Source organism: Lycium barbarum, chromosome 1 (genome assembly GCF_019175385.1).
Source record: "Lycium barbarum isolate Lr01 chromosome 1, ASM1917538v2, whole genome shotgun sequence".
Classification (NCBI taxonomy): domain Eukaryota; kingdom Viridiplantae; phylum Streptophyta; class Magnoliopsida; order Solanales; family Solanaceae; genus Lycium; species Lycium barbarum.
In genome coordinates, this window is record NC_083337.1 from 72,537,672 (window position 1) to 72,554,488 (window position 16,817).

At 40.3% G+C, this 16,817-nt stretch overlaps 1 long non-coding RNA gene across 2 annotated transcripts in view; it reads left to right on the forward strand.

The window, feature by feature from the left end:
* Positions 1–401: 401 nt before the first annotated feature.
* LOC132640008 (uncharacterized) overlaps positions 402–16,817 on the forward strand; it is a 53,918-nt gene continuing 37,502 nt past the window's right edge. For both annotated transcript variants that reach the window (XR_009582151.1, XR_009582143.1), the window contains exons 1-2: positions 402–1,845; positions 11,298–11,363. This is a non-coding gene — a long non-coding RNA (uncharacterized LOC132640008). The remainder of the gene's footprint in view (positions 1,846–11,297; positions 11,364–16,817) is intronic.

Here is a 16,817-nt window from a genome sequence, read left to right on the forward strand (position 1 = left end):
GTCCAACATACGGGCCGTATAAAACATACTGGACGTATGTTCTGCCCAGAATGGGGACCTTCACTGGACCAAACATACTGTCAGACATACGGACCATATAAAAGATACGGACCGTATGTTGGTCCGTATGTTCGTGTCGGGACAGATTTTAAGTTGATATATGGAGGACCCAAGTTCATTATTTCATTTCATTTACTCACTCCACACCTCAAGAACCCTCTAGAAAGCTCTCCACACTTCTTCCACAAGAACCCAAGTGAGATTTGTGATCAACTTCATCAAACCAAGGAAACCAAGTGTAAGAAACTCATTGGAGTTCATCCAAGTCAAGAAATCTCATTGGAAGTGAACTAGGGTTTTGGCTCAAGTGAAGTATTTCCACTCAAAGATCATTCCTACACTATTTTTAGGTAAGTTTTATGATCATTCCATGCTGTTTAAGATATTGAGAGGTTGAAAGACTTAGATTATGAAGGGAGATAGAAAGTGGGTTAAGAAGATGAGAATAACGAGATTTTGAGTAGTAGCTTAGGATGAATCATGATTCTTGATATGTTATGATTATGATTATGTTATAAATGATATTAAGGACATGGGATAAGCATTATATGTGAGTAAATATAATAGTGAACTATGACCATGATTATGGAGGAATTGAAGTGAAATTGTGAAATTTGGATAATGTAGAGTGAATGAAGATTGTTGGTTATAATGTTGTGAATGTTATTATAGACGTTTGGGAGTTGATATATGATATGGGAAAGTTGTATAAACAAAGGAAATGCTGCCCAATTTCCTCTAGCTTTAGTTAAACATGTTCATGTGATCGATTAGCTAACGTTAATACGAATTCTCTTGAAGGTAGAAACGCGAGCATTGAAGGAGAATGATCAATCGATAGAATAGCTAAACGAAAAGGTATGTAAGGCTAGTCATTTCCTTCTAAGGTATGACTCCTATGGCATGAATCTTCCTATTTTTCCATGATCTTCTTATATATCGGAAATTATGAGTGTATGACTATAAAGAGCTATATATGTATAAGATAAAGAAAAGAGATACGACACGAGCATGATAATGATGATGATGAGTTTAAGTATAAAGAATCCTAAAGTAAGATATGATGTCCATGAGGTTAATGATCCCAAGTATGGTTCCATTGATGTTCTTCCTTGTGTACACTCACCTTAAATGTTACTTCCTTCAAGGTGAGATATGATGAATATATCACTCCGTAATGAAATCGGGGGTTCTCGACCTTATATCACCCCGATATAAATATAGATTGTCTTTAAGCTCTAATGCATGTTCTATGACAAATGTATGATGGTGAGAAGTTCATGATGAGTATATGATGATATGATTACACCGTGCCTAAATGGCCGAGTTTGTCACCGCGAAGGCGGGCTGTATACGATTCCACCGTGCCTAAATGGCCGGGCATGTCACCGCTAAGGCTAGCTGCTTATGATTAGACCGAGCCTAGAGGGCCGGGTATGACACCTCTAGTGGGCGGCGTATGATGATTGCCCGGACGCGAGTTAACGACGAGGGTGTACGTGATATGATATATGTGATATGATGATATATGTGGTTTCATGATTTATGTGATATGATTAAAAATGCTCACACTTAAAAGTCAAGCAGGTTATATCTATTCTTTACCTTATGTCTTATGATTTCTCTATTATGTTCATTTCATTCATGCCTTACATACTAGGTACAATGTTCGTACTGACATCCTTTTTCTTTAGACGCTGTATTCATGCCCACAGGTAGACAGGGAGGTGATCCAGACTTGTAGGAGCTATTAGCAGGCCTTGAGAGCACTCTATTGTTCCGGAGGTGCCATTGATTTATTCTTTTGTGTATATATGTTTTGGCACGACGGGTCCTGTCCCGTCCATATGTCTAGTACTCTAGTAGAGGCTCATAGATACGCATGTGTGGGTAGTATGGTCTCACGATTTTCCACGTGTATATATATTATTTTGATAGCCAAAGAGCTTATGTACATAAAAGATACTTATGTTTCGAATTGAAAAATGGTTTTTCTATTATTATGAGCATAAGATATAAGAATGACCGCAGGTTGAGTAATAGAACGAGCAGTGCTCGGTGGTTAGCCCCGGTACTCGTCATGGCCCTAGTCGGGTCGTGACAAAAGTGGTATTAGAGCAGTTCAGTCCTAGGAAGTGTCTACGAGCCGTGTCTAGTAAAGTCTTGTTTATGGTGTGTTGCGCGCCACACTAATAAACAGGAGGCTACAGGGCATTTAGGAAAAATGACCATTCTTCTTCTTATGAGATCGTGCGATAAAGCTGTGTTATAAGATTTTCCCTCCCTAATAGTGTGTTATGATTTCAGAGATTCCGCCAAAGAGAAAAGCTACAACCGCCCAGAAGGGCAAGACTATGATAGAAAGGCGGGTAGAAAGGGAGCCGCCAATGAATATAGAAGAGGGTGAACCACATAACGTGGCTCCATCTAATACTTCGCCTACTCCGCCTATTATAGAAGAACAAGAGGGGGCTTCAGCTCCTGCTCCTATGCCTCCAATTCCTCCCTCGGTTACTTCGGGTCAACAAATGATCGAGACTATTCATCTATTGACACAGTTAGTTCCCGCCCAGGCATAGCGGCAGAGTTCGGGTTCCAGTGACAGGGTAGTTAGTACTAGAGCCCGTGATTTCATGAGTTTGAATCCTCCAGAGTTTTTCGGGTCAAAGCCGAATGAAGACCCGCAAGGTTTTATTGATGAGATGTTGAGAATATTGAAGATTATTCATGCCTCCGAAACTAAGTCTGTGGATTTGGCATCTTATAGACTCCGGGATGTGGCGGTCTTATGATATAATAATTGGGTATCATCAAGAAAAGAGAATGTACCTCCTCCCATTTGGCAAGAATATGTAGATGCTTTCATCCGCCACTATTTGCCACCCGAGGTCCGCCGAGCTAGAGCGGACAGGTTCTTAAATCTAAAACAAGGAAATATGAGTGCCCGAGAGTATAGCCTTTAGTTTAGTTCATTGGCTAGATATGCTCCGACTATGGTGGCCGACATGGGAGATAGAGTGCACCGATTTGTGAGTGGTCTAGGGCCACATTTATTCAAAGATTGTTTAACGGCTTCATTGCAAGATGGGATGGATATTTCTAGCATTCAGGCCCATGCCCAGAACTTAGAAAAGCAGCAGTATCCGCTAAGGGGTGAGCGTGATATTGATAGAGGGCAAAGTAAGAGGGCCAGATCCATGGGTGCTGGTAGCGACTATAAAGGGGGATCGAGGTAGTCATATCCTAGACACTCAGGCCAGTCGGCGACTAGTGCAACCCCACGATTTGCAGGTAGGAGATTTGATCGCTCCATTCATTCAGGGCAGGATCAGAGCTCGAGAGCTTCAGGTTCCCAATTTAGGGGTGATTATAGCCAGAGGAGACCACCAGTACTGCGATGTAGTCAGTGCGTTAAGTTACATTCCGGACAATGTCGTCGAGGTTCAGATGCTTGCTATGCCTGTGGCCAGGTTGGGCATATGATGCGAGATTGCCCGTCGATGAGTGGTAGAGTTGGGGTTCAGCGGCTGGTTCTTCTTCTGTGCGCCTGACAGGGCAGACTCCCCAGATTCCAGCAGGTCGAGGTAGAGGCAGAGGGGGAGCATCTACTTCAGGTGCTACTCAGCCCCGTATCTATGCTTTAGCGGAACGACAGGATCTTGAGTCTTCCCCGGATATAGTTACAGGTATATTATCCGTATTTTCCCATGACATATATGCATTGATAGATCCAGGTTTTACGTTATCTTATATCACTCCATATATTGCTGGTCGTATTGGGGTTAAACGCGAGCTAGTTAAACCTTTTGAGGTATCTACTCCGGTTGGTGATCCCGTGATAGCTAGACAAGTGTACAAAAATTGTGTAATTGTGATATCTGACTGCCAGGCTAAAGTTGATTTAGTTGAGCTAGAAATGCTAGATTTCGATGTAATTAGGGGCATGGATTGGTTGGCCTCATGTTATGATAATATTGATTGCCGAATGAAAGTAGTTCGATTTCAATTTCCGAGAGAGCCTGTGCTCCAATAGAAGGGTAATACAGTATCCCCAAGCGGTAGGTTTATTTCCTAACTTAAGGCAAGAAAGATGATAGCAAAAGGCTATATCTATCACTTAGTCCGAGTTCATGACACCGAAGCAAAGCCACAAACTTTCCAATCCGTTCCGGCTGTGAATGAATTTCCGAATGTATTTCCAGACGAACTTCCAGGTCTTCCTCCGGAAAGAGAGATTGATTTCGCTATTGATGTGTTGCTGGACACCAAGCCAATTTCTATTCCTCCTTACCGAATGGCTCCGGCAGAATTGAAAGAGCTAAAGGCACAATTGAAAGCTTTACTTGAAAAAGGATTCATTAGGCCTAGTTCATCACCGTGGGGAGCACCAGTCCTATTTGTGAGAAAGAAAGATGGTTCTCTACGGATGTGCATCGATTATAGGCAATTGAATAAGGTGATGATAAAGAATAAATATCCTCTTTCGAGAATTGATGATTTGTTTGATCAATTACAGGGTGCCAAGTGGTTTTCCAAAATAGATTTGAGGTTAGGTTATCATCAAGTGAGCGTTAAAGAAGAAGATATTCCCAAAACAGCCTTCCGAACGAGATATGGCCATTATGAATTCCGAGTGATGTCATTCGGATAAACTAATGCTCCGCTAGTTTTCATGAATTTGATGAATAGTGTATTTAGGCCTCTCTTAGATCTATTCGTGATCGTGTTCATTGATGATATTCTGGTATATTCTCGGACAGAATCATAACATGCAGATCATTTACGTATTGTTCTTGGAATTCTTTGAACTCGAGAATTGTATGCAAAATTTTCAAAATGCGAGTTTTGGCTGAATTCCGTGACATTTTTGGGTCATGTTATTTCAGATGATGGCATTCGAGTGAATACTCAAAAAATTGAAGCTGTGAAAACTTGGCCAAGGCCTACAACGCCCACGGAAGTCCGTAGTTTTCTGGGATTGGCAGGTTATTATAGAAGATTAGTAGAAGGATTTTCCTCTATTTTAGCCCCATTGACAAAGCTAACCCAGAAGTCATCTAAATTTCAGTGAAATGATGCTTGTGAACGCAACTTCCAAAACTTAAAGGGCAGATTAACTTCAGCCCCAGTGTTGACACTCCCAGAAGGGATAGATGGTTATGTTGTATATTGCGATGCTTCTGGCGTTGGGTTAGGATGTGTATTGATGAAGCACGGTAAAGTCATTGCTTATGCTTCGAAACAGCTGCTGAAACATGAAAAGAACTACCCAACTCATGATCTCGAATTGGCTGCAGTTATTTATGCATTAAAGATGTGGAGACATTATTTGTATGGTGTTCATATTGATATCTATACAGATCATAAGAGTCTTCAATACATTTTCAAACTGAAGGAGTTAAATCGCGGTAGAGGCGGTGGTTAGAATTATTGAAAGATTATGATGTGAGTATTTTATACCACCCTGGGAAGGCAAATGTAGTAGCTGATGCGCTTAGCCGCAGATCAATGGGTAGCCTATGTGAAGCTCCTCCGGAGAAGAAGGAATTAATTCATGAGCTCCACCAACTAGCTCATCTTGGAGTTCGTTTAATTGACTCAGGCAGTGCAGGAATTGATGTCAATAATCCCACTGTTTCATCCTTGGACATAGAGGTGAAAGAGCGTCAATATGAAGATCCTCAGTTGAGCCACTATAGAGACACATTTCATGAAAAAGAGAAGTCTCCATTTGAAGCTTCTACAGATGAAATTCTTAGATCCGAGGCAGGCTATTTGTTCCGAACGTTGCAGAATTACGTTGTCTTTCTTCTAGAAGAAGCTCATTATTCTCGGTATTCTATTCATCCCGGTGCGACAAAGATGTATCATGATCTCAAGTTAATATATTGGTGGGATGGCATGAAGAAAGACATAGCAGAATTTGTAGCTCAATGTCCAAACTGTCAACAAGTGAAAATCGAGCATCAAAAGCCAGGAGGGTTATTGCAAGCAATGGAAATCCCTACTTGGAAATCGAAAGTGATCAACATAGATTTTATTGTGGGATTACCTCGTTCCCGAAGTAGATATGACTCCATATGGGTGATCGTGGACAGACTCACGAAAGCAGCTCATTTTCTTCCTGTCAGAACCACATATTCAGCAAAAGACTATGCAAGGTTGTATCTTAAAGAGATTGTGCGACTCCACGGTATCTCGATGTCTATTATCACAGATAGAGGAGCACAATTTACAGCTAAGTTCGGGAAATCTTTCCAAGAAGGTTTGGGTACTCAAGTAAACCTTAGCACGACATTCCATCCTCAGACTGATGGGTAGGCCGAACGTACCATTCAGACCTTGGAGGATATGCTAAGAGCATGTATTCTAGATTTCGGTGGTAGTTGGGATGACCACTTACCCCTTATTGACTTTGCATACAAGAACAACTACCATTTCAGTATCCAAATGGCTCCGTATGAAGCTCTATATGGGAGGAAGTGTAGATCCCACATTGGGTGGTTTGAAGTAGGAGAAGTACAACTAATAGGCACTGAATTGATTCAACAAGCAGTAGAAAAGGTCAAGGTCATTCGAGATCGGTTGTTGACAGCCCAGAGTCGCCAAAAATCATATGCGGACAACCGTCGATGAGACTTAGAATTTCATGTTGATGATTGGGTATTCTTAAAGGTGTCGCCAAAAATCATATGCTATGTCTTTCTTCTAGAAGAAGCTCATTATTCTCGGTATTCTATTCATCCCGGAGCGACAAAGATGTATCATGATCTCAAGTTAATATATTGGTGGGATGGCATGAAGAAAGACATAGCAGAATTTGTAGCTCAATGTCCAAACTGTCAACAAGTGAAAATCGAGCATCAAAAGCCAGGAGGGTTATTGCAAGCAATGGAAATCCCTACTTGGAAATCGGAAGTGATCAACATAGATTTTATTGTGGGATTACCTCGTTCCCGAAGTAGATATGACTCCATATGGGTGATCGTGGACAGACTCACGAAAACAGCTCATTTTCTTCCTGTCAGAACCACATATTCAGCAAAAGACTATGCAAGGTTGTATCTTAAAGAGATTGTGCGACTCCACGGTATCTCGATGTCTATTATCACAGATAGAGGAGCACAATTTACAGCTAAGTTCGGGAAATCTTTCCAAGAAGGTTTGGGTACTCAAGTAAACCTTAGCACGACATTCCATCCTCAGACTGATGGGTAGGCCGAACGTACCATTCAGACCTTGGAGGATATGCTAAGAGCATGTATTCTAGATTTCGGTGGTAGTTGGGATGACCACTTACCCCTTATTGACTTTGCATACAAGAACAACTACCATTTCAGTATCCAAATGGCTCCGTATGAAGCTCTATATGGGAGGAAGTGTAGATCCCACATTGGGTGGTTTGAAGTAGGAGAAGTACAACTAATAGGCACTGAATTGATTCAACAAGCAGTAGAAAAGGTCAAGGTCATTCGAGATCGGTTGTTGACAGCCCAGAGTCGCCAAAAATCATATGCGGACAACCGTCGATGAGACTTAGAATTTCATGTTGATGATTGGGTATTCTTAAAGGTGTCGCTAAAAATCATATGCTATGTCTTTCTTCTAGAAGAAGCTCATTATTCTCGGTATTCTATTCATCCCGGAGCGACAAAGATGTATCATGATCTCAAGTTAATATATTGGTGGGATGGCATGAAGAAAGACATAGCAGAATTTGTAGCTCAATGTCCAAACTGTCAACAAGTGAAAATCGAGCATCAAAAGCGAGGAGGGTTATTGCAAGCAATGGAAATCCCTACTTGGAAATCGGAAGTGATCAACATAGATTTTATTGTGGGATTACCTCGTTCCCGAAGTAGATATGACTCCATATGGGTGATCGTGGACAGACTCACGAAAACAGCTCATTTTCTTCCTGTCAGAACCACATATTCAGCAAAAGACTATGCAAGGTTGTATCTTAAAGAGATTGTGCGACTCCACGGTATCTCGATGTCTATTATCACAGATAGAGGAGCACAATTTACAGCTAAGTTCGGGAAATCTTTCCAAGAAGGTTTGGGTACTCAAGTAAACCTTAGCACGACATTCCATCCTCAGACTGATGGGTAGGCCGAACGTACCATTCAGACCTTGGAGGATATGCTAAGAGCATGTATTCTAGATTTCGGTGGTAGTTGGGATGACCACTTACCCCTTATTGACTTTGCATACAAGAACAACTACCATTTCAGTATCCAAATGGCTCCGTATGAAGCTTTATATGGGAGGAAGTGTAGATCCCACATTGGGTGGTTTGAAGTAGGAGAAGTACAACTAATAGGCACTGAATTGATTCAACAAGCAGTAGAAAAGGTCAAGGTCATTCGAGATCGGTTGTTGACAGCCCAGAGTCGCCAAAAATCATATGCGGACAACCGTCGATGAGACTTAGAATTTCATGTTGATGATTGGGTATTCTTAAAGGTGTCACCAATGAAAGAGTGATGAGATTTGGTAAGAAAGGGAAGTTGAGTCCTCGATACATTGGACCTTATAAGATTGTCCGCAAGGTGGGTCAAGTAGCTTATTAATTGGACTTACCCGCGAAACTTGAATCAGTCCATCCGGTTTTTCATGTCTCAATACTCCGCAAGTGTGTTGGAGATCCTACGAGGATTGTTCCAATAGATGATGTTCAAGTGACAGAAAGGCTGGCTTATAAAAAAGTATCCATTGCCATACTAGATAGGCAAGTACGGAGGCTTAGAAATAAAGAAGTAGCCTCAGTTAAGGTCTTATGGCGAAATAACAATCGAGAAGAAATGACTTGGGAAGCAGAAGAAAATATGAAGTCCAAGTACCCGTACTTATTCCAGCCCCCGGAAGAGATCCAAGATGAACATCAAGATTATGAGGTATGTATGTTTTCTTTTTATGCTTTTGGGTCGTGTGTGGCCAAATTCTATTGCTATTATGTTGTAGCCCTGTGAGGCATTGTTATTATGGGCTGTTGTGACAGGATGGTATTTCCATATTACAGGGGAAACTCTGGCGAAATTTTCGTAGAATTCCTGAGCGCTTAACATTCGAGGACGAATGTTCCAAAAGGGGGGAAGAATGTTACACCTCGAAATTTTTTTCGTTCGTGCACAGTGAATAGAATAATGAAGGGCACGAACTATACAATGTTTCAATAAGTAAGAGATAGCATTTTATGACCCTAATTGAGATTTCAAAGACATTCGAGGCAAGAGAAGCAAGTTTTCCGAGAAAGGCAAGGTATACGTTATGCATCAGAAATGATTTACAAGTGACAGGTTAGTGAAGACTTAATGATGTCTTGGAAATAGTTATAATGTCCCATATATTGTTAATGAGGTGTTAAACAATTGTTAAGAAGGTTCCATAAGGATTGAAGATCAAACGAGTCGACGAGAACGAAATTCGGAAAGCTACGCAATAGACGGTCCAACATACGGGCCGTATAAAACATACTGGTCGTATGTTAGGCCGTATGTTCTTCCCAGAATGGGGACCTTCACTGGTCCAAACATACGGTCAAACGCAGGTCCATATAAAATATACGGACTGAATGTTGGTCCGTATGTTCGCATAAAGACATATTTTAAGTTGATATAAGGAGGACCCAAGTTCATTATTTCATTTCATTTTCTCACTCCATACCTCAAGAACCCTCTAGAAAGCTCTCCATACTTCTTCCACAAGAACTCAGGAGAGATTTGTGATCAACATCATCAAACCAAGGAAACCAAGTGTAAGAAACTCATTGGAGTTCATCCAAGTCAAGAAATCACATTAGAAGTGAACTAGTGTTTTGGCTCAAGTGAAATATTTCCACTCAAAGCTCATTCCTACACTATCTAAGGTAAGTTTTATGATTATTCCATGTTGTTTAAGATACTGAGAGGTTGAAAGACTTAGATTATGAAGGGAGATAGAAAGTGGGTTACAAAGATGAGAGTAATGAGATTTTGAGTAGTAGCTTGAGATGAGTCATGATTCTTGATTTGTTGTGATTATGATTTATGTTATAAATTATATTAAGGACATGGGATAAGATTATATTTGAGTAAATGTAATAATGAACTATGACCATAATTATGGAGGAATTGAAGTGAAATTGTGAAATGTGGATAATGTAGAGTGAATGAAGATTGTTGGTTATAATGTTGTGAATGTTATTATAGACGTTTGGGAGTTGATATATGATATGGGAAAAGTTGTATAAACAAAGGAAATGCTGCCCAATTTCCTCTCGCTTTGGTTAAACATGTTCATGTGATCGATTAGCTAACGTTAATACGAACTCTCTTGAAGGTAGAAATACGTGCATTGAAGGAGAACGATCAAGCGATAGAATAGATAAACGAAAAGGTATGTAAGGCTAGTCCTTTCCTTCTAAGGCATGACTCCTACGGCATGAATCTTCCTATTTTTCCCTGATCTTCCTATATAACGAAATTATGAGTCTATGACTATAAAGAGCTGTATATGTATAAGATAAAGAAAAGAGATACGACACGAGCATGATAATGATGATGATGAGTTGAAGTATAAAGAATCCTAAAGTAAGATATGATGTCCATGAGGTTAATAATCCTAAGTATGGTTCCATTGATGTTGCTCCTTGTGTACACTCACCTTAAATGTTAGTTCCTTCAAGGTGAGATATGATGAATATGATCACTCCATAATGAAATCGGGGGTTCTCGACCTTATGGCACCCCGATATAAATATAGATTGTCTTTAAGATCTAGCGCATGTTCTATGACAAATGTATGATGATGAGAAGTTCATGATGAGTATATGATGATATGATTACACCGTGCCTAAATGGCCGGGCATGTCACTGCAAAGGCGGGCTGCATACGATTCCACCGTGCCTAAATGGCCGGGCACGTCACCGCTAAGGCGGGTTGCTTATGATTACACCAAGCCTAGAGGGTCGGGCATGACACCACTAGTGGGCGGCGTATGATGGTTACCCGGACGCCGGTTAACGACGAGGGTGTACGTTATGATATATGTGATATGACGATATATGTGATTTCATGATTTATGTGATATGATTAAAAATGCTCACACTCTTAAAAGCCAAGCAGGTTATATCTATTCTTTACCTTATGTCTTATGATTTCTCTATTATGTTCATTTCATTCATGCCTTACATACTCAGTACAATGTTCATACTAACGTCCTTTTTCTTTGGACGCTGTGTTCATGCCCACAGGTAGACAGGGAGGTGATCCTGACTCGTAGGAGCTATTAGCAGGTCTTGAGAGCACTCCATTATTCCGTAGGTGCCATTTATTTATTCTTTTGTGTATGTATGTTTTGGACACGACGTGGTCTTTTCTCGTCCATATGTCTAGTACTCTAGTAGAGGCTCGTAGATACGCATGTGTGGGTAGTATGGTCTCACGATTTCCCACGTGTATATATATTATTTTGATAGCCAAAGGGCTTATGTACATAAAAGGTACTTATGTTTCGAAATGTAAAATGGGTTTTCTATGATTATGAGCATAAGATATAAGAATGACCGCAAGATGAGTAATAGAATGAGCGGTGCTCGATGGTTAACTCCGAGTACCCGTCATGGCCCTAGTCGGGTCGTGATAGATACAAGGGCACTGTCTAGTAGAGTCTTGCGAGTGGGTACGAAGAGCTCTGTATCTATCTTCGAGAGACTATAGGACATTTAGAAAACTTCTATACTTTCACTCCTCGTTGTGCGTGTTTCATTCGGTTAAGGTCTAAACTTCATTATTCTAATTTCTCACTAATGGTGTGGACACGTTCTCGACATGCGAGCAGCTAGATGTGATGTCGCCTGGTATGGTTCGAGATATGCAACTGTAGTAGGGACACGTGATCAACTCCAGATTTCAGCTATGATTTGAAGACTTGATAGAGTGGGATTATGATTCAGATTCTCTGGTTCGGTGACATCCCTAGGAAATGGGAGTCAAGGAAGCACATTTATCGTATATCAAGTGATGGGAAGATAATGTCGATTCTAAAATAGTACGGTTAGCAGAATAACCATGTGATAATTTTTGTGGCTTTGAAGATTACGATCGAAGGGTTTCATCAGGACATAAAGGTTTCTTAGGATACAACAAGATGGGACATGTACAAATACTCTGAACACAAAGGAAAATTTGGAAAAATCAGTTGATTAGGAAAAAAAAAATAGCTGATGAGGTTGTGAAGAGAAGTTTGGAAGGCTTATAAATAGGAAAGATGACCTTTTATGGTAAATTATGAGGATTTGTGGACTTCGTTTTTGGATGCGTGCGGAGAGTCTTCAGCTACTTGACGGAACAGGGACGTAATTCGAATGGATCATTCTCAGTTATAAGACAAGCATAAGTGGTGGATGAGCTCGTCTGCAAATGGTTACTATGGGTGACTGAATCTTGTGGGAATAGTCGAGTATCATCTTCTAGTAAAGGGTTGTGTTTGCCGGTTCGATTGATATCTCGGGAATATGGTAACAAGGAGGAATTATTGTGAGCTTCGAGTTGGTTGATTATGTGAGACAACTTTCATTTATGAAAATATTTCTAAAGGATCATGGGTTAGTTGGTACGTGAGCTATGTCGTAGACTTCTGGGGGTAACAGTGGTCAACTAACAAGAATGAATCTAATGATGGATGAGTGTGAGGATTTGACTTCTAGGAGAGTTATTAATTGTTGCAACTAACTTAAAGAAAATGTGGATTCTGTAATTTTGGCTTTGGCACTACGGGTTCTGCGATTAGTAGCGGGTGTCAAATAATTCAAGTCGCAAAGTACATTTGAGCGGTTAAATTGAGGATCAGTGGAAATAGTCTAGGCAAGGGCAGTCATTTCACCAGAGGACTTTGGGTATTCGTGTGGAGTTGGTAAACACATGAACCAAGATGGAAGAACGATTCGCCTGTTAAGGAATTTTGACAAGGAAACTAGTGTGAGCTTTATGAGGTCGTAGGTAGAGAGTTATGTGTATTAGTCAAAGATCACCGACAGATTATGGACCACCTCATAGTGTTTGAGATGTTGCATCGGCAGTGATCAGTTTTTGGGATAACCAGCGTTGGTCAGGTATTTTGTGGTAGGAAGGAATCGTGAGGAATGGTATATGTGATGTGTTCGACTTAGAGGAACTGTTTGAGTGAGGCAAAGGAAACTCTCAGACTCTCTAGATCGGGGCTTACTACTATCTCTATGATTGATTTGGATATTTTATAATATTTATGATATTTCGATCCACCCCTTAGTAGGTTTGAGTAATTTCAGATTGATGATGATAAACTTGATCTTGAATGAAAGATAGAACTAGAGATTCGGGTAAAGGGCATCTTACTATCGGCTTCGAAGGATTTGGGTTCATAAGAATTGGATTGGTATCAGCGTGACTACTTAATCATGTTCAGGTTATGGTGGCATTATGTTATCCCATTCGGTTGGGTGGGGAAATGGTAAGTCTGATTGAGGAAGCCCGTGTACGATTTGATTTAGTGACTGGCAGGTGCCAGCGGGACCTTGTGATTAAATATTGATGAGAAGGTAAATTGCAATTTACCAAGAGGGGTATTTCTATAGCATACTGGAATGGACAAGTAAGAGTTGATTAATAGAGGGAAGTCTCTACGATGGAAAGTTGGAGTCATGATTTCGAGGTCAGACAATGTTAGCGGTAGTAGACGATATCGAAGTGTTGATGGTTAGGTAGTATGATTGAGTATTTCAAATATGGATGACTTGAGGGTATCATGCGAGGTAAGACTTATGGATTGTAAGATTGATACTTTGGGAATTGTTAATTGTTAAGAGCGTAATAAGTATAGTGCTCAGAGATTTTAGGGTTATGTACTGTGGAATATTTGAAAGGATGAACAAGTTAGTTGAAACATAATGAAGAGAGAGATCGATGTAATTAGATTCTTTAAAGTTTATCATATATGGGGTGAGTAGTGCGAGTTGACAGATATGAAGAATTAAAGTCTTAAGGTATAGCTCGTGGGTATTTGATTGACTACTTCGGCAAATCTCAGATTTTGAGGTTGGAAATGGCAGCGCGAGGTTGAGGAATCAGGAACAGCAGATTAGAATGGATCACCACAAACTTATGAAAAGCTTACTGTTCAATTATAGAGATTTGATAACGGTTTGGCTGATTATTGGTGACATTCAGGGTATGATGCATTTTAATCAGGCCAAGGCTGTTCATGTAATTGAGGGGACTTATGGATGTGTTACCAGGATATTTATGGCTATTCGAGTAATCTGTGTCTAACGATTTGATGGTTTTCCGTTTTAAACAGAGGTATCTCAGGTTGCCGAGCGTGTGCAGATTAAAAAGTGGTTTGATAACATTTGGTAACGGCGGCTTATGGGCAAATTTTATCGGTCTACGCAGATGCTTAGAGATGTTATATCCCAGAAAATTTCGCGTCACCAAGACTGTAGATGGCTTAGTATGAGCTCAAGGGAGAGTAAAGTTATACAAGGACTAGGGATGAAGATTATATGATCTGGGTATAAGAATATATATATATATATATATGACATTTGGAGACCGTAGGGAGTAAATCAGTTAACACGTTACTTGATGAGTGGCCCTCGCAACCGTAAGTAAGGCGGGGCCCACATGCCAGGGTTTTATAAAGGACATATGAAAAGTTACATGAGTAGTACATGGGAAGTTGAGCAAGTCTTAAGATGGATCGTTGGGCCGAATATGGGCATAAGCCCTCCAAAAGGATGATTTAAGGATACGTATTCGGATGATTTGACTTGGAGGGGCCAAAACGCCATTATAAGTTTGGAATTTGGAAATACACCAAAAATGAAAGTTGTACATAATTGAAATAGCTTACCAACCGTAGGTCGTGGGCCCTCATACCATATCGGGATCAAGAGTTATGACCTTTTTACAGAACGAACGCGCAGGCAGAGAAATTAAGCTTGCACGAACGCGCCCAAAGGTGGTGCAATCGCGCTGAACGATTATTGAGGCGGTGCAGGCAGATTCTGGAACTTTATTTAAGGGGGCTTAACCCCTCTTTCTTCATCATAACATACCAAAAACCCCTCCAAACCTCTAGAAATTTCCCCCAAACCTCCAACACCAAATCTTAGCCCAAATCAAGTTTAATTCCCGAATTCCGGTGCAGACAGCATATAGTTGCGATTATAAAATCGTATTGCAGCGAGTCTTGGTTTGAAGGCAAGTTGAAAAGTGAAGATATTGTTGTTCTAGCAGAGGTAAGGTATGAATCTTCCTTTATTGAGATTGATTTAAGTTTATTTACGGAGATAAGGTTATTAAATAATCGTCTAATGAATTTATGGGTTGAGAAATTGGACAAAACATCGTGCGGGATGTTTATGGAATATATTAGTATGATAATAGTGTTGTTGATGTTGGTATTGTTGTTGTTGTTGATTAGTTGCTGAATTGTGATTTCGGGCTAGGCATATAATTAGGGGAGGTGCTGCCCGAATTTCGGCAGATTCTAAATGGATTTAAATTGAAGGCTTAAGACAAGTGTATGATGGTGAGCCTAAAAATAGTGTGAATGGTTTTATATGTAGATTTCAAGACATGAGGTAGGTTGGAAAGTCAAGAACCGAGCTTCTAGGTATGTTAAGGCTAGTCCCTTTCTTTCTTTTGGCATGATCTTATGATATAAGCCAACAACGAGCAATCGAGTCTCTATATGACTCTACTCTTAGAAGTATTAGGAGTATCCCAGTTATTGATGATCCTATACCCCTGGTTATGATTGTTCCTTCTGTTCATAGGTCCTGAGTTTCGTATCATGACCATGTTAGTTCGTATTTATGCATTGCATTAATTTACATACATGTATATTGAACCGTGACCAGAAAGCGTTATATACGCGTATATTATATATATATATGGGGTATGGGAAAAGGGCGAGGCGTTATATACGCATTACCACCTGATCAGCTGGTGCACAGTGATAATAATTATGGAATATATTAGTATGATAATAGTGTTGTTGATGTTGGTATTGTTGTTGTTGTTGATTAGTTGCTGAATTGTGATTTCGGGCTAGGCATATAATTAGGGGAGGTGCTACCCGAATTTCGGCAGATTCTAAATGGATTTAAATTGAAGGCTTAAGACAAGTGTATGATGGTGAGCCTAACAATAGTATGAATGGTTTTATATGTATATTTCAAGATAGGAGGTAGGTTGGAAAGTCGAGAACCGAGCTTCCAGGTATGTTAAGGCTAGTCCCTTTCTTTCTTTTGGCATGATCTTATGATACAAGCGAACAACGAGTAATCGAGTCTCCATATGACTCTACTCTTAGAAGTATTAGGAGTATCCCAGTTATTGATGACCCTATACCTCTGGTTATGATTGTTCCTTCTGTTCATGGGTCCTAAGTTTCGTATCATGATCATATTAGTTCGTATTTATTCATTCCATTCATATACACACATGTATATTGACCCGTGACCAGAAGGCGTTATATACGCGTATATTATATATATATATGGGGTATGGGAAAAGGGCGAGGCGTTATATACGCATTACCACCTGATCATCTGGTGCACAGTGATAATAATTATTATGCCTGAAGGGACTGCCCGAAGGGGCCATTATGCTATTATGCCCGAAGGGGCCATTATACTATTATGCCCGAAGGGGCTACCCGAAGGGGCCATTATGCTATTATGCCCGAAGGGGCCATTATGCTATTTTGCCCGAAGGCGCCATTCTAC